At 43.5% G+C, this 26290-nt stretch overlaps 1 protein-coding gene across 3 annotated transcripts in view; it reads right to left on the reverse strand.

The window, feature by feature from the left end:
* Positions 1-26290, reverse strand: part of LOC129700480 (ankyrin-2-like) — a 634003-nt gene that overhangs the window by 580014 nt on the left and 27699 nt on the right. The window contains exon 1 of one of the 3 annotated variants that reach the window (XM_055641017.1): positions 12464-12611. The exons of the other annotated variants lie outside the window; for them this stretch is intronic. The gene's annotated coding sequence lies outside the window, so the exon portion shown is untranslated. Of the gene's footprint in view, positions 1-12463; positions 12612-26290 lie in introns of those variants that run through there. 3 annotated transcript variants of the gene reach the window in all.

Genomic DNA, 26290 nt, shown 5'->3' on the forward strand with positions numbered 1-26290 from the left:
ACTAATTTTCCAAGCTTCCCTCAATAGCAATCTGTCCACAAAGTATCCCAACGATACTGAGGTGCATTGGGATATGCTAGAGACCACAGTCCTTGATACCAGCAGGAACATCAATGTCACAAAAACAATGAAATATCAGAACGGGTTTGACAACAATTTAATACTGAAATTGAAACACCAATTGCTGACAAACTGAAAGCATTTTATGCCTGGCAGAATGACATCAATTTCCAGGCTGTGAGAAAAGTGCACGCCAGAGCAAGACTAATGGCTAGCAGCAAGAGAGGGAACTTAAAAATAAATATTGGATTTAAAAAACCCCTAGAGATCCAGTCAACATCAGCACTGATTCAGACATCATTCGGGCTTCTTAAATGCCATCAAAGCAGCCCACGGGCTCGTCTAGAGTCAACATATATCCCTGACCCACTGAGTTACTCCAACACTTTGTGTCTATCCTATAAGGTAGGGGTCGGCAACCTACCTCTCCCGGGCCGAATGCGGCCCGTAACTCGAAATCATCCAGCCCGCATGCGGATTTTCTTCCCCGTAATCATCCGGCCCGCCGAGCTCCCCGAGCAGCGGCCGGGCACTCTGAGCAGCGGCCGAGCTCTGACTGTACCGCATCCTGCAAAAGCAGCCGGCACGGCCACGCACCTTCTGTGAACACATTTAAGAATGAACTGCAGATGCAGGAAAAATCTAAGGAAGACAAAAATGCAGGAGAAACTCAGCGGGTGAGACATACAAGGATTGCATGAGGCTACCTCACCCCCTGAGTTTCTCCAGCAATTTTGACTACCTTCGATTTTGATTTGATGCCTGCCATCCGAGGCGGGATGGGGGCGAGATCCATGTGTAGACGTGTATTCTGAAGGAGGATGAAGCAATCAATTGCCGAAGGAGGGAACTACTTCCAAGAACTTCTAAGAACCACTTCCACCACCAAGTCCCAACTACATCCCAACACTAATACCTCTCACCCGTGCCAACACTGCAATAAAGTCTATGGATTCAGGATCAGTCTCTTCAGCCATCTCAAGACCCACAAAAAGGACCAACCAGGAGGACAATCATACTTGACTTCAAGTGATCATCGATGATGATGATGAAGCCTAATGGGTCTTGTGTGGTTAACAATGTGCAATATGCAAACTCCTAATGGTTGACTACAGTTTTGCCTCGCATTACCATAGTCCCATACAAACTAATTTCCAAACTGCTAGACCTTGAAGGCAGCATTTCCCTTGGTCACTGGACCCTAAGATTTCTGACCCATAGACCATAATCAGTGAGGATAGGCGACAATATATTCTTCACTATAATTCTCAACACACGTGTGCTGCAAGGATGCATTCTTAGCGCAATATTATACTCGCTATACACTCACAAGTGTACAGCCAAATTCTGCTCTAACCCCTTCTATAAGTATGCAGATGACCTACTGTAATGGGCTGCATCTTGATCAGTGACAAAACAGGGGACTACAGGAAGGAGATAGAGAGGGTCCCGCCTGCCTCCATTTGGCCACAATCTCTCTAAACCCGTCCTATATAAATCTTTCTTAAATGCGATAATACCTGCCTCAACTACCTCCTCCGGCAGCTCATTCCATATACCTACCACCCTTTGCGTGAAAAGGTTACCTCACAGGTTCCTATTAAATCTTTCCCCCCTCACCTTAAATCTACATCCTCTGGTTCTCGATTCCCCGACTCTGGGCAAGAGACTCGGTGCATCCAATCGATCGAGACTGCTCAACGTCTCTCTATAGGCCGTCGGGTCCTGGCAAAAAAATCTCGTAAATTTTCTCTGCTCCTTTTCCGGCTTTACACCATCTTTCCTATAACATGGTGCCCAAAACAGAAAACAATACTCTAAATGCGGTTTTACCATCTTATACAACTGCAACATGACCTCCCAAGAACGTTTGACGGCACTGGGCCAAAATTTGCTGATTTAGAAGAATGAGGGGGACCTCATTGAAAATGTACACAATAGTGAAAGGCTTGGATAGAGTGGATGTGGAGAGGATGTTTCTATTAATGGGAGAGTCTAGGACTGGAGGTCATAGCCTCAGAATTAAAGGAAGGAGATAAGGTGGAATTTATTTAGTCGAGCGTGGTGAATCTGCAGAATTCTTTGCCAGAAGGCTGTGGAGGCAAAGTCAGTGGATACATTTAAGGCAGAGATAGATTCTTGATTAGTACAGGTATCAGAGGTTATGGGGAGAAGGTAGGAGAATGGGGTTAAGAGTGAGAGATAGATCAGCCATGATTGAATGGCAGTAGACTTGATGGGCCGAATGGCCTAATTCCACTTCTATCACATGATCTTATGATCTCCCAACTTCTATACTCAATGCTCAGACTGATGAAGCCCAACATGCCAAAAAAAACGATGTACCTGTACTCATAGCTCCCAAAATGCAACACTTTACATTTCTCTGTATTAAATTCCATCAACCATTCCTCAGCCCACCTGCCCAAGGAATCAAGATCCTGCTGCAATTTTTGACAATCATATTCACAATCTAAAATTCCACCCACTTTTATGTCATCTACCAACTTGTTAACCATGCCATGTACGTTCTCATCTAAATCATTGATATAAATGACAAACAGCAATGGGTCCAACACCGAACCCTGAGGCACATCACTAGTCACAGGCCTCTAGTCCGAAGAGCAACCTTCCACCATCACCCTCTGCTTCCTTCCATGAAGCCAAATTTTTGGCCATTCAGCTAACTCTCTTTGAAACCCATGACGTCTAACCTTCCAGAGCAGCCTACCATGCGGAACTTTGTCAAATGCCTTACTAAATTCCAGGTATACAACGTGGCTCTGCCTTCATCGACCTTTTTGGGCACACCCTCAAAAAACACAATCGGATTCGTGAGACATGACCGCCCACGTACAAAACTAAGTTGACTATCCCTAATCACCCCTTGTCCATCTGAGTGCATGTATATTCTATCCCTCAGAATACTCTCTGGTAACTTTTCGGTCACAGATGTTAATCTCATGGGCCTGTAGTCCCCAGCGCTTTCCCTTCAGTCCCTCTTGAGTAGAGGCACAACATTTTTCCTTCCTCCAGTCTTCCGGCACCTCGCCCGTATTTAACGATGACTCATAAATCTCCGCGAGGGCTCCTGCAATTTCCTCTCTAGCTTCTAACAGTGTCCTCAGATATACAGTATCTGCTCAGGGCCAGGAAATTTGTACATCTTCATACACGTCAGGAACTTCAGTACCTCTGCAACCGTAATACCGACTGCTCTCACAGAGAAACTGCTTTGATTCCAGGTCCCCACTCTCTCTCTCTGGTTGCCGTTTTTCCCCTTTATGTACATAAAATCTCTTGGGGTTATCCTTAATCAATGTCAAGCTAATTATTAATAATAATAATATAATCCCTCAGTCTTTAAAGCACCCAACATCAAAAAAAGTGCTGTAGGAAATCAACAAAAAGTTATCACAAATACTAAAACCATTAAGGACGACAGGACTAAACCATAAAAGCACTCCTGTGAAAGCAGTCCACACAGGGAGGATTAAAGATGGACTGCTTTGATCTGCAGCGGCTGAGCCGGTGCAGCCAGGCTCTATCCCCTCTGAGCTTCTCGTACCTCAAGGAGCCGCTGATCCGCTGACCTGAGGCACCGGGTAGGAGCATATAGGTGGAGCAGCTCAGAGAGGTAAGGCGGGGCGAGGCCATTCAAAGATTTAAAAACAAATAAAAGAATTTTAAAATGAACTCGAAAGTGCACTGGGAGCCAGTGAAGGGAGGCCAAAATTGGCGTAATGTGCTCCCTCTTTCGAGTTCCGGTTAAAAGGCGAGCGGCAGCATTTTGGACATTATTGACTTCAGGAAACCAAGTGGTGCCCTAATCAGCATCAATGATGCTGAAGTGGAAATGGTTGAGAGCTTCAAAATCTCGGAAAGATGGTTCATCACAATTATCAGTGGCCAAATACCAAGAAAATTGTGCAGATGAGGTAGATGGAGTTGGGGCAAATGTAGCACCTGCCCTATGGCAAGGTCCGAAAAAAAATTGTTCAAAGGTTTTTTCGGTTGATTGCTAGCTGCCTGTGCTTAAGCACAGTGGTCGGTGCGGACTCAGCGGGCGGGCCGGCCTGTTTCCGCAATGTATCTCTAAACTGAACTAAAAAACAAACAGCTTACCAACTAAATGAAAACATCCAAAATGTTTAAAGTTGTTTAGCCATGAGCTTCTAATGAATTACAGTTAAAAGGAATACATATTTTCATAAATATAACAATATTCACTGATTAGTGAGTCAGTAACTCAAGGGCATTCATCTAATTTAGGTCACTCAGAGAATCAAAAGGAACTTTTTTTTTAAAACAGTATTATTGTCAAAAATAAGAAAAAAACATTTAAATGACAAGAGCATTTGTAAATTGGGCCAATCAAGGTGATCAAGGTGATGAGTGAGTTGGTAATTTCCTCCTATTTGAAAGATTGAGCATGGAAACAGGCCCTGCGGCCCACCAAGTCCACACAGACCATTGATCACACATCCAGGTTAGTTCTATGTTATCCCACTTCCTCATCCACTCCTTACCCACCACCGGCAAATCACAAAGGCCAATTAACCTACAAACCCACACATCTTTTGGATGTGGGAGGAAATCAGAGCACCTGGAAGAAACCCACAGGGCACTGGGGGAATGTGCAAACTCTACATAGACAGCACCGGAGTTCAGGATCAAAAGTAGTTCTCGGGCGCAATGAGGCAACAGCTTTACCAGCTGTGCCACTGATGGTTAAAAAATCTATAAATATCAAAATAAGATAAAGTTACTGCTGTATAAAAAAAGGGAAGCAAGGATTCAATTATAACCATTGATTTTAGGGCAATTAACAGAAAGAAACCAATGCATGCCATCTTAAGAGCAGTCATATTTGGAGCATTGATGGAATAGTTCAGAAGAGGAATGTGTACAGAAATACACATGTGTGCAGAAATATAGAAACTGAAGAAAGACAAAATAAAAGATTGTAATGGAGAGGCTAAAGTTCACAAACAAGCAAGTAACTGTTCTGACGAGAAGCAAACTTGTATCCTGGGCTGGAATGCAATACCAAGCATTATGAATGCTTTGTTGTTCTCAACAAATGAGTGCACAGTTTAAGCTAAGCCAAAAGCTTAGGGTTGAACATTAAAAATTAAATGATGACTTCAAATAGTAATAAGAACATACTCCTCTTCACTAAGTGATTTTAATTCCCATGTAACACAGCTTTCAGTAAGTGGTTAAATTAATATCTGATCAGAGATTATTTAAAGAGTAAACTGTACTGACAGTAAAAGTATAAATCATAGTACAGGTCCACCATCAGTTTTCCGGTACCCTTGATTCCAGAACCTTGCCAGATTATCCGTTTTCCCAGACTAACAGAGGTCACAGCCTCTGGGGGCACTGAGATATCAGCCCGCAAAGGCTGCCTCTGAAGTCGGCTATGGGAATAGATCTGCCTGGCTCAATTTCCACAGCCCTGGCCTAAGAGGGCAAATTTAACCCGTCGATTGGCCACGGAAGTGCCGATGAAGTAGTGAGTGAGTGAATCCCTCTTTTGATTCATAGGACGTATCTGCAACAGGCTGGTCAGTCTTGCGATCAAATCTGGATAGCAAAGCACCACTTTAAGAGATAAGAAGCTATTCGGCTGTGCTAGCAAGAAGTCACTTTCTGCCAATTAAAGCTGAGGTTAAGAGCCCACATGCCCAGGTAAGAGAAGCAGGTGCCTTTGTGTGTGGCCTAGTCATGGACATTGTAAAAAAATTGTGGACCTATTTTGTTCCTTCATCTGGTTGTCACCAGAATTTACTTGTACAACTGAACCTAGACAGTACTGTTGCAAAATTTAAAAACTGGATACAGGCCTGAACCATCTCAGCAGAGTTCAATGTAAAAAAAAATTATATATAGAATCATAACAGCACGGAAACAGGCCATCTGGCCCAATGGGATACAAAGATGGCCGGGCGAGGAGAGGAGAGGGACGTCTGACCAGGTTGCCTACCCTTCTTACCACTTCCTTTGCCAACTTTCCACAAAGAGGGGGGGGAGAAGGGGGGAGAGAGAGAGGTGAGAGAGAGAGGGGAGAGAAAGAGGGGAGAGAGAGAGGGGGGGAGGACCCGAGCTAGGCCGGTGCGCGAGCGGGCGAGCATCGACCAAAGGACCGCGAGTTGGACCGCTGCAGTCTTCAGTTATGATCTTTGGTCTTCAGTCGACGGCCCGACGTTTGAATAACGGGGGGAGGAGGAAGGGGTGGGAGGGTGACGTCATTCGCAGAGCGAGGAAGAACGGCACGCAGATCCATTGTGACGTCATCAACGAAAAACAGACATTTCTTTTCAAAGTTTTGTCAGATTTTTGAACATTTTCATTAATAACTCGAGAAATTTTTTAGATAAGGCAATTTTGGACTCCATGGGAAAAATCTCTACCGGAATATGTAAAAATGTTACCGTTAACGCGCCGTTTTTTTTTAGAAGATGTGATCACACACACACAACCAAGATCAGAGTTTTATAAGTATAGAGATAATAATGCCAGCTCTCAGCCTCCTACAATACACAAAATCCCCCAGTGTATCCATTCTCTACTCATAACATCCTCCATCCTGTCTGAATGATTGGCACTAAATCTCAATTAGTTACAACATGGAAATAATTTATTGTATGGTCATATAGTACATGTTGAAGAACCAATTAGTTACTTTTTTAATTGTTCACACATGTGGAATAAGCTGTAAAGGTGGGCATGTGGAATAAGCTGTAAAGGTGGATGAAGCAGGCACAATTATAATGTTTAAGAGCATTTGGGCAGGAACATTGGTAGAAACGCTTTAGACAGATCGGGCCAATGCAGGTTTATGGGACTAGCTCGTGTAGGCAGCTTGGTTGGCATGGATAAGCTGGACCAAAGGCACTGTTTCCGTATTCTATGACTCTCTTAAGTTCAGTTACTCAGAATCTAATTTGCCAGTTACAGCCTTTTTGGATCTTGAATTTAACATATCCCTGATTTTGTAATATGATAGATGAATATATTGATATGCTCTGTTGCCAGCAGTACATTGAAAACATTGCTCCACAAAATTGTTCCCAAAACGTTTCCATGTTGCAAATAATGGAACGCATATTTATCATCCATCATAAGATCACAAGATACATCTATATTACTAAAAGTCTGATCTTGACCGCTTTTGGCCCACTGTGCTGCGATTTCCAAGAGAACGCCGCCACCTACGGCCGTCATTTTTGGCCACCTCGCTCAGAGCCCCCCTCCGCCTACCGGGACCGGAGGATTTTTCCCGTCGATTAAAAATCTGAGAGATATTAATGTTTTTTTTTTTAATTGCCATTCTCTCTGCTGCCCCCGCTGGTGGCGGGGGGGGAGGGACTGTAAAACCCGGAAGTGTAATCCCTCACTCAGTCTCTGCCAGACCCAGGAAGTGAGATGGTCATGGCTCTCTGAGCTGCAAATAACACTGAACGCACATCTACTCCACGGTGAGTCCCCTCGATGCGGCTGTAAAGTGACTGCTGCCCAATTGCTTGCCTCGCCTTTTAAAAAAGTTTGTGTTCACAGAATGAATTTTAATTGTCAGGTGGCTGCTGCCCAATTGTTTGCCTCGCCTTTTAAAAATGTTTGTGTTCACAAAATGAATTTTGGTTGTCGGGTGGCTGCAGCCAAATTGTTTGCCTTTGCTTGGCTTTTAAAATCATTGCAACAGTTGGCTGCCAGCCCAAGAATCCATTCGGCCCACAATGTCTATATTAGCCCTCTGGAACACCCATACTAGCGCAACAGAAACCCCTCCCCCACTGGCGAGCAATATTGGAATTGGTGGAGAGGTAGAATGTTGCATTGGTGACCAGCCCTCCCATGTGATGCTGGGACCCAACGGGTCCCACTTAGTCTAGTTTAGAATAAAATTGCCCTTCATTCCAGTTGATTTTGCCTTTCATGAAATAAGCAACCCTAATCTCTTACCACTGAAGATGTAGCTGTTACTCAAATAGTTCCAGTGTCTCGCCCTCTGCCACCTTTTCTGGTAACTTGTTCCAGATATCGATCATCCTCTGTAAAATAATATTTCTGTCCCAAACGTGTCCTTCACAACTCTAAGCATGTGCTCTCCTTTCTGTATCTGAAGATATTCTGGATTACATTCTTCACCTTCTTATGCATTTGAGTTAACTCTTGTATATCACACAGTCATTACTTTAGGGTTCAACAGCCCTAATGTTTTCAAGTCATCCCCAATCTCATCTTCCAACTCTTATTTTGAATTCTTTGGCATCTCAACTAAAAATTGTTTTAAGAACGATTTTAATGGTCAAGAGTAAGATTGGAGAGAGGAAGCCAAAAAGAGCAACAAAAAAGGTAAAACAAAATCATAATTTTTCCGGTTGATTTTTGGGGCTGAATAAACATATAGAAAAGTGGAGTACGGCATGGTTACTGGAGAGTATTCTGAGGGATAGGATAAACATGCATTTAGATGAACAAGGGCTGATTAGGGATAGTCAGCATGGTTTTGTACGTGGGAGGTCGTGTCTCATGAGTCCGATTGAGTTTTTTGATGTGACCAAAAAGGCTGTAGATATTAATTTGACTAAAGCATTCAAAATGCTTTAGTGGTAGGCTGCTCTGGAAAGTTAGAATGCATGGGATCCAAGGAGAGATAGCTGACTGGAGAGAAATTTGGCTTCATGGATGGTGCAAGGTTGCTTCTTGGACTGGAGGCCCGTGATTAGTGGTGTGCCTCAGGGTTTGGTGCTGGGCCCATTACTGTTTGTTATCTGTATCAATAATTTGGATGAGAATGTACTTGGCAAGACTTGCAAATTATACAAAAGTGGGTGGTATTGCAGATAGTGAAGATGGCTGTCAGAAATTGCAGCAGGATCTTGATCAGTTGGCCAGGTGGGCTAAGAAATGGTTGATGGAATTTAATACAGATAAATATGAGGTATTGCATTTTGGAAGGTCTAACATAGGCAGGACACACAGTGAATGGTAAGGCTCTGGGAAGTGTTGTGGAAGCAGAGGGATCTAGGAAAGCAAGTACTGTACATAGCTCCATGTAGATGGCATCACAGGTAGATGGGGGGGGGGGGTCAAACAGGCTTTCAGCACATTGGCCTTACAGAGTTTAGAAGTTGGGAGATCATATTACAGTTATACAAGGCATTAGTGAGGCCGTGTTCAGTTCTGGGCACCATATTATAGGAAAGATGTTAAGTTGGAAAGGATGTTGCTAGAACTCGAGGATCGGACTTATAGGGAGAGGTTGAGTAGGCTGTGACTCCATTCATTAGAGTGCAGGAGGATGAGGATTCATCTTACAGAGGTGTATAAAATCATGAGAGGAATAGATAGAATAGAATGAATAGAATGCCTTTTATTGTCATTCAAACAGCATATTGTTATTCAAACAGCATGGAGTCTCTTGCCGAGAGTGGGGGAAATAGAGAACCAGAGGGCATAGGTTTAAAGTGAAGGGGGGGGGGCAGATTTTATAGGAATCTGAGAGGTAACATTTTCATGCAAAGGGTGGTGGGTGTATGGAATGAGCTGCCGGAGGAAGTAGTCGATGCAGTGACTATTGCAACTTTTAAGAAGCAATTAGACAGGTAAATGGATAGGACAGGTTTAGAGGGATATGGGCCAAATGCAGGCTAGTGGGACTAGTGTAGATGGAACATGTTGGTCGGTGTGGGCAAGTTGGGCCAAAGGGCCTGCCTCCATGCCGCATGACTATGACTCATAGTCATATGAACAAGAATACAAGACTTATAGACAAGAATAAGCTTTTGAAAGAAATGAAACCAGAACCAGAGCCATCATGTCATTAAAGACAAGCATCCTTGGATGTGATGTAGCTGAAAGTGTTCATAATGCCAACATAGCACATTGTTCATTTGAATTTCATATATTCACTAAACATTTTGATTTTCTAAATATTTGGCCAGAGGATCCAAATTTAAAAATATTTCACAACAAGAAATTGTGAACTGAGCATTTGCATTCACAAAATCCACTTACTCAAAATAAAAGTTGTGTCAAAAACCAATGTATCAAATTAGATTTGAAAATATTTATCTCCTGTGAGCCAAATCTAGAATAATAAAATATCACAACTAGCTTTTAAAACACGTGGCCGAGTGGGATGATACATACCAACTTCTTCCAATGTTATTATGTCACATATATTTCTTCCATTATTAGCCATCACTTTCTTGCAACACCATGTTATAAAATTGCAAATATTGAGGAAACTGATGACTTGGACAATTATCCTTTTAACATTAAAAAAAAAACAATCAGAAACCAGTGGACTGAAGTCACTGCTGGATACCTAATGTTATTGTGGTGACGTAGGCATCCAGTGGACAGAAAGAACGTCGTTTCTCGTACCTTTCATCCGTTCAGCTTGTTTACTATTCGAATAACCAAAGAATATACCAACATAGTAACAGTCAGTGATTGCTGTAGAAATCCCCACTTTGTACTACATATTCATCTGTGCTGCATTCATCTGCATTCTGAACAGAACAAGAGAACAGTAGAGGTCTTTTATGAACTTAACACTGTGTCAGTATTCACCTCACTCAATCCTATGACACGTTGGCATTTGATTTGTCCTTTTGCCGTGCAGCTCATGTTTCTTTTTGGCAGAGCTCAGCAATTATCATCAAATCATCATTCATAAAAGGAATGTTCCAGAACGAGTCATGGAAATGTTTTCTGGTTTAACCATTTTGTAGATTGCAACGTTAAAGTATGGTAATACAGAACCGCTGTACCAAAGTTCCAAGTCACTCCCCCCCAAACCCCGCCCATATTTCCACACAGCAACATTTCACATTTGTTCACTTGTTTGATTGATTGATTGATTGAAATAAAGATACAGGATGGAAACAGGCTCTTCGCTTACTGAGTCCACATTGACCTTCAATCATTCGTTCACATTAGGTATATGTTATTCTACTTCAGCGTCCACTCGCTACATTGTAGCGGCAATTTGCTTACAAATTGTATGCCTTTGGGGAGAAACTCACGCGATCACAGGGGGAACATGCAAACTCCGCACAGACAGGAATCAGAGGTCAGGATCGAACCAGGGTCACTGGCACTGTGAAGCAGCAGCTCTACCAGCTGCACCACTGTGTGGCTCTTACTTCTCCCGTCATTAATTCGTCATCATTATTATAACACTGAAACCATATTTTCTACCTCACTCATCCGTTTATGAAACATTTTCCAAAAACCAGTGTAAAAACACTGGACAAATAGGAGTTAACTCGTGTTCAATTTTCTTTGCCGAATGTACAGGACAGAAATTACAGTTACTGAGCCATATGAACACTGAGCCACCTGCATTATTACCCACAACACACTATAATGAGCTCTTTGCTCATGCCAACTAATGTAATAAGCCAACAATACCATTAACAATATAGATTGGTTGTCTGCAAAACGGATTCAAAGCCACTCCAATTTTCCACAGGACACTCATTCTTCTAATTTTGACTATAATACTCACATTATTGGGTTACATGTTTCTACGAAAGAAAGATCACTGGAGAATGATTACCTAAATGACTTACCAAAATCAGAAGGTTTCTGAGTACATAATTATTAAGCAGTCAGAATTTTCTATTTCAGCATCACGTCTTTTATTCAAAATTAGCGTGATAATAATGCAACATCAATGCATGATTGCCACTCCATAATAACATGTTTTATTTACAGGAATGTAAACAAAAAAAAAAACGGATAGCATTAACTTTGTATTGGCATACTGCAAGATCATTTATAAAAGATACACTATGGAAGAGATATAGGCAAAAGTAATCTGATGTTGCTGAGAAAGTGAGAACACAAAGGCAAGGGTGGGGCTATTTCCTGTACAGTACAACCTTCCAATGATCCGTTAAGGCAAGCCCATAACCTTTAGCAGTTGCCAGATTAATGAAAAAAAGTGATACGGATTTTCCATACAGCAAAGTAAAGTAGCTGTATATTAAACATCACTTTCTCTATCATGCAATAGTCACCAATGTCTGCACTTGCACCAACTGAACTGTTCACACCCAAAGATAATAAACAAAAATATCACAGCAATAAGTATTTTGACCAATTCAAAACACAATAGCCAAAGGACAAATAGAAAAATAATTTAAAAAAATTCAATGACCAAAAATACATAAGATTTAAATTTTGAGGTTATTATACACATCTAGTGTTAATTAAAAAGAGCCAATGTTAAAAACCCAAATGCAAAGCAAATCACTTAACACAACCAAATAAACACGCACTAATAGATTATGTACAGTTAAAATGATCAATGTAACTACAAATAAAATCAAGAAATCACCACGGTTTTATCCAACAACACATCAAATTACACACTCACTTATGAAGCTGCTTATTCTGCCGAAATGCATATGATTTGATTCATCAGTCAACAAAGATACACTGAGGTTGTTAGTCCTTACAAATGCCAGCTGAAAGATGTCTAGCAGACAATCTGTTCTTGATATTTCAACAGTAATGCATGTGCTTCCATTCCACCAGTCACAGCTCACCTACCATCACATGATTGTCAAATTACATCATAAACAGCCACACCAATCACTATTCTCCTTATGCCTTTTCTTCCTGCCCCTTCTATTATTCATTAAATATCAGTGAACGGGTGGGGGGATTCACTCTCGCAGTTAGTATGGTCTTTGTTACATCAAATTCACAATCGATTTATTCATGAATTATGAATGGAAATAACAGGCCGACTCGTATGGTACATCACTTACCAATGTCGTCATTCAGTAATCAGATTTATTTGTCTGCATTGTCCCTATTGTCTATTATTTCTGCTTGAGAATTAAATTAATTACTATATTGTCAGAAAAAGACAAAATTGTTTCACATCACAGTTTTTTCTTGCATTTACAAAATGTTACAACCCCAGTTGTATGGGATGTTGTTTCCACTAAAGACAATTTTACTTAAAATATACAAAATCTTTTCTAACGTAATGTACCCAACAATGACATTTATGATCTGGAGAAAGATGAATCTTGAGCATGTGAATACGGTGGCAATTTATCATCATCTAATTATACAGGATATTTCAACAGTAAAATATCACTAATATAGTAACTTCTGCCGAAGCTAAAGTAAAATCATACACATTACTTCAAATTCATTAATATTACAGTAGCTGGATTATATTTCTGATTATTTTCCTCAACTACTATTATTAATCCACAGACAACATATGGCTCTGCTGCTGCCTCTTCAATTCAATCTGTTCTTTCAGGATTCAAATCATCTAATTGCCTGATTTAATGGATTGGCTCTCCTGCATGACATAATGAGAACAAATAATCCATGTAAAGTACTCTGGATTTTCTCCTATATAGACAGAAGTACACTGTCCAGTTAACAATTTTACTGTAGCATTGAAACAAGGCACTGTCTACTGTTTTAAAATAATGTTTTTACAGTGAAAAACTATCAAGGCTCAGCCCGCTCAAAATCACAAAGCTCCTGTAATTTGATATAGGAGTGTTGCAGAAATTGAGCTCACATGGCAACCTTTAGTAAATGACCCACAATGGATTCTACCACATCTGTTCCACTTGTTATTTATTCTCACTGATGTCATAAAAAAACGTCAGAATAGATTTGCAAAATTATAAAACGTAAATTATTAACCAGGTCTTGAAGCAAAGGTGCTCAGTTCAATTTCTACATAAAATAAACAAAACTGATTTCCATTCCAATGTTAACTCGAACCATAGGAGAACCTAAGAAGAATGGGCCTTTCAGACCACCATGTCCATGCTGACCTTTTTGCCCAATTGTACTAATCTTATTTTCCCACATTGAAGTCATATCGTTCAATGCATTGCCTATTTAAAATGTCTTCCTAAATGCCTCCGCGACTTCATCTGGCATCACGGTACAGGTATAAAGTGTGCAATAGAACTTGCTTCTCAGATTCCCTTCACTACTACTTCCTTTCACATAAACATACCTTGTTTTTGATACCCCAACCACAGAGCTGTGAATGGTCAGGAAGGTTGTCCAAGATTCAACAGGATAGAGACCAATTGGAAAAATGGATGGAGAAATGGTAGATTCAGTTTGATCCAGCCAAGTACGAGATGTTACAATTTGGGAGGTCAAATGTAAATGGAAAGAATACAGTAAATGGATCATTGGAAACATTATGTACAGAGGGATATTGGGTTTTAAGTCCATAGCAAGACACTTGTAAAGAAGGCATACAGCATGTATGCCTTCATCAGTCAACATGTTGAGTATGAAGGTTGGGAACCAAAACACTGTGTATTGGAGGGAAGGGAATTGATAGGAAAAGGCAAAGTTTGAGTTTGGGACCCGATCCAGGATCGGGGCAAGTCTGAAAAAGGGTCCAACCCAGAACATTGCCTATCCATTCCCTCCACAGATGCTTTCTGACCCGCTAGGTTCCTCCATTTTGTGTCTTAACCTCTTCCCTGGGGAAACAATCCCTGCCATCTCCTATATCTTTGTTTCTAATAATCTTGTTTATCTCTACCTTGTCTTCCCTTAATCTCCTCTGCTCCAAGGAAAACAAGTCCAGCGTATCCATTCTTTCATCTTAACTAAAACATTGCTTCTTAGGAAACATCACTGTGAATCTCTTCTGGGAGAGACATACGTGTATTCAGAGATGGTTCACCAATTTAAAAGGTGAAAATATAAAATTAATTCAGCTGTATAAAATCCTGAGGAGCCGTGATAAAGGTAGGTGCTGTGATGATTGTCAGAGAGTTATACAGCACAAAATAGGCCATTCGGCCCACCTCATTCATTCCAATGAAGCTTCCTTTCTCAGCTAGTCCCATTTTCCTTTGTTTGGCCCACATCCCTCCAAACCATTCCTGTCCAAATGTCTTTTCCATAATGTAATTGTACCTGCCTCTGCAGCTCCCTCTGCCAGCTTTTTCTGCATACCCACCACTTTCTGTGTGAAAAGGTTGAAAAAAAAATGTCTACACCTTTTCCAGCTTAATCAAATCCTTCCTAGAGCTAGGTGACCAGAACGACACACAATACTCCATGTGTGCTTTCATCACTTTGTTGTGCATTTGTTTCATGCACAGTGCCCTCATACATGAAGCCAAGGAGTCATAGAGTCATACCATTTGGCCCAACTTGCCCACACCAACTAATATATCCCATCTACAGTAGTCCCACCCAGTGGCGTAGGGTGGGTTTTGAGCGCCCGGGGCAGTTTAAAGTTTTGCGCCTCCTCATTAGCGGGGGGGGGGGGCAGTCGTGGGGCGGGGGCGGGGCGGGGGGCGGGGGGGGGGGCGGGCGCAGGGCGGTGGCGGGGGGGGCGCAGGGCGGGGGCGTGCGTAGGGCGGGGGCGGTGGCTGGGACGGCGGCAGCAGCAGCGACAGCAGCAGCCTGGCCATGGAGCTGGAGCGGCGACCTGGCCTCAGAGCGGGGACAGCGACAGCGGCGACCTGGCCTCGGAGCAACAATTTTTTTGCGCCCCTAAAAATTTACCGCCCGGGGTAACCGCACCACTGCCCCCCCCACGCTACGCCACTGGTCCCACCTGCCTGCGTTTGGCCCATATCCCTCTAAACCTGACCAATCCATGTTACCTGTCCAAATTTTTCTTAAATACAATACTACCTGTCTCAACTACTTCCTCCAACTCCTTGTTCCATACGCCCACCATCCTCTGTGTGAAAAGGTTACCACTCAGGTACCTATTAAATCCTTCCCCCCTCGCCTTAAGCTATGTCCTCTGGTTTCCGATCTATTACATTCATGATTTTGTACACCTCTATAAGATCAGCCCTCATCCTCCTACACTCCAAGGATAGAGTCCCAGCCTGCTCAACCTCTTTCTACAGCTCAGACCCTCGAGTCCTGGCAACATAAATCTTCTCTGCACTCAAACTTGACAACATCTTTCCGACAACATGGTGCACAGAACTGAACGTAATACTCGTAAATGCAGCCTCACTAACTGCCACATGACCTCCCAATTTTGAAACTCAATATTCAGACAAATGTGCCAACCATCTTGACTATCTACAACACTACCTACTTTTGTATCATCTACAAAATTGCTAATCATTGCATGTATCTTCTCATCTAAATTATTGATATAGATGACAGGCCCAGCACTGAACCCTGAGGCGCACCACTAGTTACAGGCCTCCAGTCAGAAAAGCAACCTTCCACCATCACACTCTGCTTCCTTCCATGAAGCCAATTTTCCATTCATTCAGCTATCTGTCCTTGGATCCCATGGCATCTAACCTTCCAGAGCAGCCCTCCATGAGGAACCTTGTCAAATGCTTTGCTGGTCCATATATACATCTACAGGATCCAAAACATCTATAGCCATGCCCTCGTCAACCTTTTTGATCGCAGCTTCAAAAAACTCAATCAGATTCGTGAGACACGACCTCCCACTAACAAAACCATGCTGACTCTCCCTAATCAGCCCTTGACAATCTAAATGCATGTATATCCTATCCCTCAGAATACTCTCTAATTACTTTCCACCTACAGATGTTAAGTTCACTGGCCCTTAGCTTCCAGCTTTTTCCGTGCGCCTCTTCTTGAATTAAGGCACAACATTTGCCACCTTCAGTCTTCCGGCACCTCTCCTGCATTTAATGACAACTCGTAAATTTCAGCCAGGGCTTCTGTAATTTCCTCTCGAGCTTCTCTCAGTGTCCTTGCTATATCTGATCTGGCCCGGGAGATTTGTTTCTACGCGTTAGGATCTTTAGCATCTCTTCGACTGTAATACTGATTGCTCTCAAGACACTACCAATGACTGCCCCAAGTTCCTCAATGCCGTGATGGGCATTGCTACTAATTGTATATTTTCTGCTTACATTTCTCCTCTCAAAACGCAACCTCACAATTGCTCAGATTAAACTCCATTTTCTATTTATCTGCTCATATCTATAATTGATCTCTCATTGTTCTGCGCACTTCCTTCCTTTTAGTGGCTGCAGTGTCTCTTCCTCAGCTACTGAAACACCTACTTCTTTAAATGTCACACCTCAAAATAAAACTATATTCAAAATTGATTTATCTCCTCTCAAAATGGTTGCTCATACATTCTCTCCTCCACTTTGTAGAACAAAGGTAGAACAAATTCTCTGAAACAAAATCAATTCTGAAACAACACCCTCCATTCTAGATTTTCTTATGAATGTTTTTATTTTCTTATTTTGGTCATAGAACCATAGAGTTGGACAGCTTGGAAACTGGCCCTTCAGCCAATCTCGTCCATGCTGACCAAGTTGTCTAAATGAGCATGTACCATTTGCCTGCATTTCTACCATAGTTCCTATCCATGTAGCTGTACAAATATGTATTTTAAATGTTACAATTGTACCCACTTCTACGGCTTCCTCTGCCAGCACATTCCACCATCTATGTGAAAACATGCTTGAACCTATGCAATCTAGTTTTGGACTCTTCTATCAATAGACAATAGACAATTGGTGCAGGAGTAGGCCATTCGGCCCTTCGAGCCAGCACCGCCATTCAATGTGATCATGGCTGATCATCCCCAATCAGTACTCCGTTCCTACCTTCTCCCCATATCCCCTGACTCCGCTATCTTTAAGGGCCCTATCTAGCTCTCTCTTGAAAGTATCCAGAAAACCTGCCACCACCGCCCTCTGAGGTAGGGAAGTCCACACTCACAACTCTCTGTGTGAAAAAGACACTCTCTGTGTCTACCCTGGAAAGACAACAGTGCCCATTCACTTTCTTTACCTATGCCCTTATGTCATCACCTCAGCTTTCTGTATTCCAAGAGAAAAAAACCGAGCCTATTCAGCCTCTCGATTTAACTCAAGCACTCTAATCCCAGTAACATCTTCATTAACCTTTTCTGCACCAGCTTAAACACATAATTCCTATACCTGTATATCCTCTCCAACCACAGGCGGATGTCCTGGGGGACTGTAGAGTAGCCAATGTTACGCCTTTGCTTAAGAATGGAAGCAGATATAATGCAGGAAATTATAGGGAAGTGAGTCTCACATCAGTGGCATGGAGGTTGTAGGAGAGCATTCTTCTGGATAGCATTTACTCGCATTTGAAAAGGAGTAGGAGTATTAGAGACAACCAGCATGGCTTTGTCTGTAGCAGTTCATGTCTTCCAAAATTAGTCTTTTGAGAAGATTTTGAAGGTGATTGATGAGGGTAGTGCAATGCTTGTTGTCCACATGCATTTGATGAAAATCTTCAGGTAGGCCGAGCATAAGATTAAGAAACATGTGAACCACGGTAAATTGTGAGTTTTGATTCAGAACTGGAAGAGGTAGTGGTGGTGGAAGAGTAATATATTGGTTATAGGTCTGTGACTGGTGATGTTCTACAGGGATTAGTGCCAGGACCTCTGTTGAATGTGATATATACATATAAATGACTTGGACGTGAATGTAGATGGGGTTCATTGGTACGTGTGCAAAGTTTACAAAAATTGGTGAAGTTGCAGGTAGTGAGCAAGGCTGTCAAAGTTTTGGTTGTGTTGATATGGCAGGTGGGATATTGTAATGCTCCACCTACAGGATGCTGGAAGTCAGGGGGATTTCCAGTGTCCCTGAGGACTACACCTGCAGTAAATGTGTTCAGCTGCAGCCCCTTAAGCACCACGTTAAGGAACTGCAGCTGGATGACCGCATGATTTTCCGAGGGTATGAATGTCATAGATAGGAGTTAAAGTGAGGTGGTCATGCCTAAGGGACTTGCACCATACGTGTGGCACAGTGGTAAATTTGCTTCCCTGCAGAGCCAGAGACCCAGGTTCAATCCCGACCCTGGGTGCTGTCTGTACGGAGTTTGTACGTTCTCTCTGTGACTGTGAGGGTTTACTCCGGGTGCTCCAGTTTCCTCTCACATTCCAAAGGCGTGCAGGTTTGTTGGTTAATTGTCTTCTGTAAAGTATCCCCAGTGTGTAGGATAGAACTAGTGTATGGGTGATCATTGTCAGCACGGATTTGGTTGGCTGACGGGCCAGTTTCCACTCTGTATCTTTAAACTAAACTAAAGTGCAGGAAATAGGTGGATGACCACAAGGAAAGGGAGTAAGCAGAGAATGCAGGAATGCCCTAGGCCCATTCCCCTCCACAACCGGCACGCTCCATTCAACGCTGCTGTGGGGTAGGACTGGCCAGGGGAGAGCAGCGGCAGCAACGGTTGCTCTGCAGTGTCAGGCAGGGCTCCGAGCAACAGCGGGAAGGGAACTGTCAGACAGAACCATGTGGTAGGAAACTCGTTAGTTAGGGGAGCAGACAGAAGATTGTGCTGCACCAAACGGGATTCAAGGATGGTGTGTTGCCTCCCTGGTGCCAGAGTCCTCAATGTCTCAGAATGGTTGCAGAACATTCTGAATGGGGAGGGCGAACAGCCAGAAATAGTTGTAAACGTTGGCACAATTGACATAGGTAAGAAAAGGGATGAGGTCTTGCGCAGCGAACATAGGGAGTTATGGGGCTGTCCCACTATACGAGCTAATTCAAGAGCTCTCACGAGTTTAAAAAAAAATCAAACTCGTGGTAAGCACGAAGAATGTACATTGTGGGTACGCGGAGCTCGGGGATGTCCCTTAGCGGCTCGTAACGCGAACGGTAGATACTCGGGAAATGTGGTAAGCTCGTGAAGACTCGTGAAGATTTTTCAACCCGAGAGCCCCAGGTACCTACGAGCGGCCATTACCGCAATTCTCAGAGTTCGAATCAGGGGAAACTCAGGAGAACTCTTGAATTAGCTCTTACAGTGGGACAGCCCCATAAGTCCAGAAGATTAAAAAGCAGAAGTCTAAGGGTAGTAATCTCTGCATTACTCCTGGTGCCATGAGCTAGTGAGAGTAGAAATAGGTAGAGAGTATGGATGAATGAGAGTATGGATGAATGAATATTGTGGAGAAAACAGATGAACTTAGGTCCTGGATCGGTTGTGGCTATTGTGGAACATGGTTGTGAGAGGGATATTACTGACAGCTCAATGTTCCGAGGTATCATTGTTTCAGTTATGATAAAGAGGGAGGCAAAAGAGGTGGAGGAGTTGCGCTACTAATCAGGGCAGTACTCAGAGATGACATACAGTATAGTACCAGACGGTTTGTCTGCTGAGGCGATCTGCATGGAGCTTAGAAATATGAAATGTGCAAGCACTATAATGGGTTTGTACAATAGCAAGTATGAGACGGAGGAAAAAAATATGTAGATGGATTTCGAAAAGATGGATTTCCAAAAGATGCCAAAAGTGGGTGACTTTAACTTCTCCAATACTGAAAGGGACTTGTTCAGTACCAAAGGCTTAGACCGGGCAGAATTTGTCAGGTGTATAAGGTTTCTTATGTGGATAGTCCAACCTGCGATACGAGCATACAGGACTTTGTTCTGGTAAATTAGCATGGCCAGCTGACTGGTGTTTCAGTGTCAGAGCATTTTGATGATAGTGATCACAACTCCATAAGTTTTACGTGCCTTGAATAGGGAGAAGACTGGAACTTGAGGGAAAGTTTTAGATTGGAGTAAAGCAAACTGCAACTTAATTAGGTGGGAGTTCAGGAGTGTACACAATGAGCAATTGTTATCAGGCAAGTCTACATCTGACGTGGGAGTTGTTTAAAGACCAGTTCAAAACTGGCGTTTCAGTGAGAATGAGAGATTATGGCAAAGTAAAGGAACCTTGGGTAACCAAAGTGGTTGTAAATTTGCTCAAAAAGAAAAAAGGAGTGCATGCAGATTTAAGAGAATGGAATTAGCCCTTACCTTGGAGGAATATAACGACAGAAGGAAAGAACTCAAGAGGGCAATTAGAAGGGCCAAAAGGGGGGCATGAGATGGCTTTGGCGAGTCGTATTAAAGAAAATGTCAAAGCTTTTTCTATCTATATTGGAAACGAGGATAACCATCTGAGGAGGGGAGGGGGTTGGGGGAGGGGGGTGGGGGAGAGGTGTGGGGTAGAGGTGTTGAGGATGTGTGGGGGATGGGGGGATGTAGGGGGGGGGGAGGGAGCTGTGTGGGGGAGGGATGGTGTGGGGGAGGGAGGGGTGTGGGGGAGGATGGATGTAGAGGCGTGGGGTGGGGGAGGGAGGGTGTGGGGGGAGGGGGGGGATGTAGAGGCGTGGGGTGGGGGGGGGAGAGGTGTGGGGGGGGGGGGATGTAGAGTGTGGGGTTTGTGGGGAGGGAGGGTGGGGGAGGGAAGGTGGGGGGGGGGAGGGAGGGTGTGGGGGAGGGGGTGTGTGGGGGGTTGTAGGGGGGTGGGGGGGGGGGGTGTGGGGGGGGGGTGTGGGGGGGAATGGGGATGGGGGGGTATGGGGAAAGGGGGGATGTGGGGAAAGGGGGGGATGTGTGGGAAAGGGGGGGTGGAAGGAGAAGGGGTTGTGGGGAGGTGGGGGCTCCCCCTGAGTTACTCCAGCATTTTGTGTCTATCTAAGCATTTTACCTTTGTTTCAGCATGCATTTCTTTAACCACATCTATGAACAAATGCCAAAACTAACATTAATACTTTGCTTGTGCCAATTTATTTTTGCTTATGGATTGTTCTAATCAATAATGTGAGTCCAAATACGGAATATATTTTTTGTTATTCAGTTACTGAACAAGGTCAGCATTATCAAGGCCAGTGTTTATTTCTCTTGATGGTGAGCCATCTTTTTAATATACAGCAGTCTTCTTTGTAAACTATTCTCATGGAGTATTGGGGAGGGGGTGGTTCCAGGATGTAGACACTATATCAATGAAGGAATGGCAATATTGTTTACAAATTCAAAACCTTTTCTAATCTCGTACCTTGACGGAGATGCGATTTTTTTCCCGTATCATATCTCTGTCTACACTGTGGCTTAACATCGTGCAGTTGGCGGCTTTTGCTGGAGATCGACCGAGAGCACATCGCGGCAGCCTGCCGACTTACCATCACTGAGCTCGCGATCCATTGGGGTAATCTTTGGGGCTCCAACCGTGGGAGCCTGCGGGACTTTAACATCTTGGAGCCCGCGGTCTCTGGTTAGAGACTGACATCGGGGACTCCAAGCCACGGGAGTTTCAACCGCCCCGACGCGGGGGCATCGATCGCCCCGACTGTGGGTGATTCGACTGCCCCGGCCGCAGAAGAATAAAGAGGAAGGAGATTGGACCTTATTGTCTTCCATCACAGTGAGGAACATGGGGAATCCACTGTGGTGGATGTTTATGTTAACTTTTATGTAGTTGTGTCTTGTTGCCTTTTTATAGTTTGGCTGTATGGTAATTCGAATTTCACTGTACCTTAATCGGTACATGTGACAATAAACTGACCTTGAATAGGGGTAAAATTAGGCCATTCGACTCATCAAGTCTACTCCGCCATTCAATCATGGCTGATCTATCTCTCCCTCCCAACCCCATTCTCCTGCCTTCTCCTCATAACCTCTGACACCTGTACTAATCAAGAATATATACAGTACTATCGTGTATATAGTAGAACATTAAAAAAATTGCAAGGCAAAAAAACAGAAAGTGCTGGTAATACAGTAAACCCTTCTTATAACGGACCACAGGGGGAAGGTGTCCGTAATTGCCGATTGTCGGCTATAGTCACTCAGGCCTGGTAGGCTGCAGCTCAGTCACTCGGGCCTGGTAGGCTGCAGCTCAGGCACTGTATATAAAGGTTATGGACAAGTTGGATAGGCTGGGTGAGTGGGCAAATTTGGATAGGCTGGGTGAGTAGGCAAATGCATGGCAGATGCAGTATAATGTGGATAAATGTGAGGTTATCCACTTTGGTGGCAAAAACAGGAAAGTAGACAATTATCTAAATGGTGGCCGATTAGGAAAAGGGGAGATGCAACGAGACCTGGGTGTCATGGTACACCAGTCATTGAAAGTGGGCATGCAGGTGCAGCAGGCAGTGAAGAAAGCGAATGGTATGTTAGCATTCATAGTAAAAGGATTTGAGTATAGGAGCAGGGAGGTTCTACTGCAGTTGTACAGGGTCTTGGTGAGACCACACCTGGAGTATTGCGTACAGTTTTGGTCTCCAAATCTGAGGAAAGACATTCTTGCCATAGAGGGAGTACAGAGAAGGTTCACCAGACTGATTCCTGGGATGTCAGGACTTTTATATGAAGAAAGACTGGATAGACCCGGCTTGTACTCGCTAGAATTTAGGAGTTTCTTATAGAAACTTACAAAATTCTTAAGGGGTTGGACAGGCTAGATGCAGGAAGATTGTTCTCGATGTTGGGGAAGTCCAGGACAAGGGGTCATAGTTTAAGGATAAGGGGGAAATCCTTTGGGACTGAGATGAGAAAAATATTTTTCACACAGAGAGTGGTGAATCTCTGGAATTATCTGCCACAGAAGGTAGTTGAAGCCAGTTCATTGGTTATATTTAAGAGGGAGTTACATGTGGCCCTTGTGGCTAAAGGGATTAGGGGATATGGAGAGAAGGCAGGTACGGGATACTGAGTTGGATGATCAGCCATGATCATATTAAATGGCGGTGCAGGCTCGAAGGGCCGAATGGCCTACTCCTGCACCTATTTTTCTATGTTTCTAAGTTGCTGCATCTCCTGTATTCCTTTCAATCACCATCTGTTCTTTCGGGAACAACTTTTGGCCTGGAGATGCCTGTAGATCAATTTCTGTACCTTTGATTTATGATGTGTTCCATCCAATCACATGTTTAAAATTAATTGATAAATTGAATTAAATTAAAAATTAAATGCGTTTTGATAGGGAGAACACTGATGCGCCTTCCCGAGCCCCCATTCGGCGTGGTGGTACTTCAGTCAGTCACAATCACAGAGGCCAACGTCAGAAGATCCTTCAGAGAACCCTCGCAAAGCACCTGGACCTGATGGTATACCCGGTCGTGTTCTAAAAACCTGTGCGGACCAACTGACTGGAGTTTTTACGGACATTTTCAATCTCTCACTTCTGAGGTCTGAGTTTCCCACCTGCTTTAAAAGGGCATCAATAATACCGGTGCCCAAGAAGATCAAGGTGACGTGCCTCAAGGACTAACAACCAGTGGCACTAATGTCTGTGGTGATGGAAGTCCTTTGAGAGGTTGATTATGGTGTATATGAACTCCTACCTCGACAAGAACCTCGTCCCACTGCAGTTCGCTTACCGCCACAACAGATCAACGGTGGATGCAATCTCACTGGCTCTCCACTCTGCTCTGGACCACTTGGACAACAAAAACTCATATGTCAGGCTGTTATTCATTGACTACGGCTCAGCGTTTAATAGCATCATCCCCTCCAAGCTGGTTACCAAGCACTCAGATCTGGGTCTCTGCGCATCCCTCTGCTTCCTCAACTACAGACCACAGTCTGTCCGTATTGGTGGAAATGTGTCATCCTCGATAACAATCAGCACGGGAGCACCTCAAGGCTGCGTGCTCAGCCCCCTGCTTTACTCACTCTATACTCACGACTGTGTAGCCGAACATAGTGTGAACTCCATCATCATGTTCGCCGACGACACCACTGTTGTGGGACGAATCACTGATGGTGATGAGTCAGAGTATAGAAGTGAGATTGACCGATTGACCAAATGGTGCCAGCACAATAACCTGGCTCTCTACACCAGCAAAACCAAGGAACTGATTGTGGACTTTGGAAGGGGTAGGATAGGGACCCACAATCCCATTTATATCAACGGGTCGATGGTGGAGAGGGTCAAGAACTTCAAATTCCTGGGCGTGCATATTTCCGAAGATCTTTCCTGGTCTCAACACACTGATGCAATTATAAAGAAAGCACATCAGCGCCTCTACTTCCTGAGAAGATTACGGAGAGTCTCTATGTCAAGGAGGACTCTCTCGAACTTCTACAGGTGCACAATAGAGAGCATGCTGACTGGTTGCATCGTGACTTGATTCGGAAACTTGAGCGTCCAGGAGCGCAAAAGAATGCAGAAAGTTGTGACCACTGCCCAGTTCATCATCAGCTTTAATCTCCCCACCATCGAAGGGATTTATCGCAGTTGCAGCCTCAAAAAGGCTGCCAACATCATCAAGGACCCACACCATCCTGGCCACACACTCATCTCTCCGCTGCCATCAGGTAGAAGGTACAGGAGCCTAAAATCTGGGACAACCAGGTTCAGGAACTGCTACTTCTCCACAGCCATCAGGCTATTAAACACGTCATCAAACAAACTCTGAACTATAACAGCCTAATGCACTTTATCTGTTTATTTATGTGTATATATATATGGTCTATGGTATATAGACACACTGAACTATTCTGTTGTGCTGCAGCAAGCAAGAATGTCATTATCCTATCTGGGACACATGACAATAAAACTCTCTTGACTCTTGACTTAACTGGTTGACTTTACAAAAAAGTGAGTTCAGGAAGATGTGACTATTGGTACGATCACATTGAAGGTGGCATTCTTAGAAGATATTTTCTTATTTTGGGAGGCAGACAAAGAACTTGAGAGTAAGGAAAGATCCCTGAAGGTGGCAACACAGGTAGATCAGCTGATAAGGAACACTTACAGGGATCCAGCCTTCATTAGCCAGAGCACAGAATATAAAAGTTATGGTATTAGGGAGTCATCTCTATCTTGAACGAGCTGCAGGGGAAGCTACGGAAGCAAATATAATTACAATTTTCAAAAGACATTTAGTCTAAATGACTTGGATCGCTGGGCTGCATCGCAGTGCAGCACATGAATGATCTTAGTGTATTCCTGTATGGAAATCAGGTTATAATCAAACACTTGGCCCATGTTGACCAACCAGGGTCTCACTGCACACCTGGTACTACTCCTGGCCCTGACTCCAGTTGCATACCTTCTCTCATTCCTACCCCTGTGTCCAGCCTTACACCTGGCCCCCTATTCTACCCTGATCATAGCTGCTTACCTGCTTAGGTTCCCAGTGCTGAACACTCCCCTGGTCCCAGCTTTGACTGCACACCTAGTACTATTCCAGACCTTGACTCTGGATGCACACTTGGCCTTGCTCCTAGCCCCTTTGCACTGACAATATATCTGGCCCACACATAAAGCCCCATATCTGACCCCCTAGACTTAACCTATTACGTTCAAGTCCACAGGTGCTTATCTAATGCAGTAATCTTTTATGGGGCACTTCACAGACCAAATTATGGATAACAAAATTTGCTACATTCATTGGCTTCCTTGTTATCTAACATGCTAGATACTTTGTCAAGAAGTCAGCAAT

This window comes from Leucoraja erinacea, chromosome 1, assembly GCF_028641065.1.
Source record: "Leucoraja erinacea ecotype New England chromosome 1, Leri_hhj_1, whole genome shotgun sequence".
Taxonomy (NCBI): domain Eukaryota; kingdom Metazoa; phylum Chordata; class Chondrichthyes; order Rajiformes; family Rajidae; genus Leucoraja; species Leucoraja erinaceus.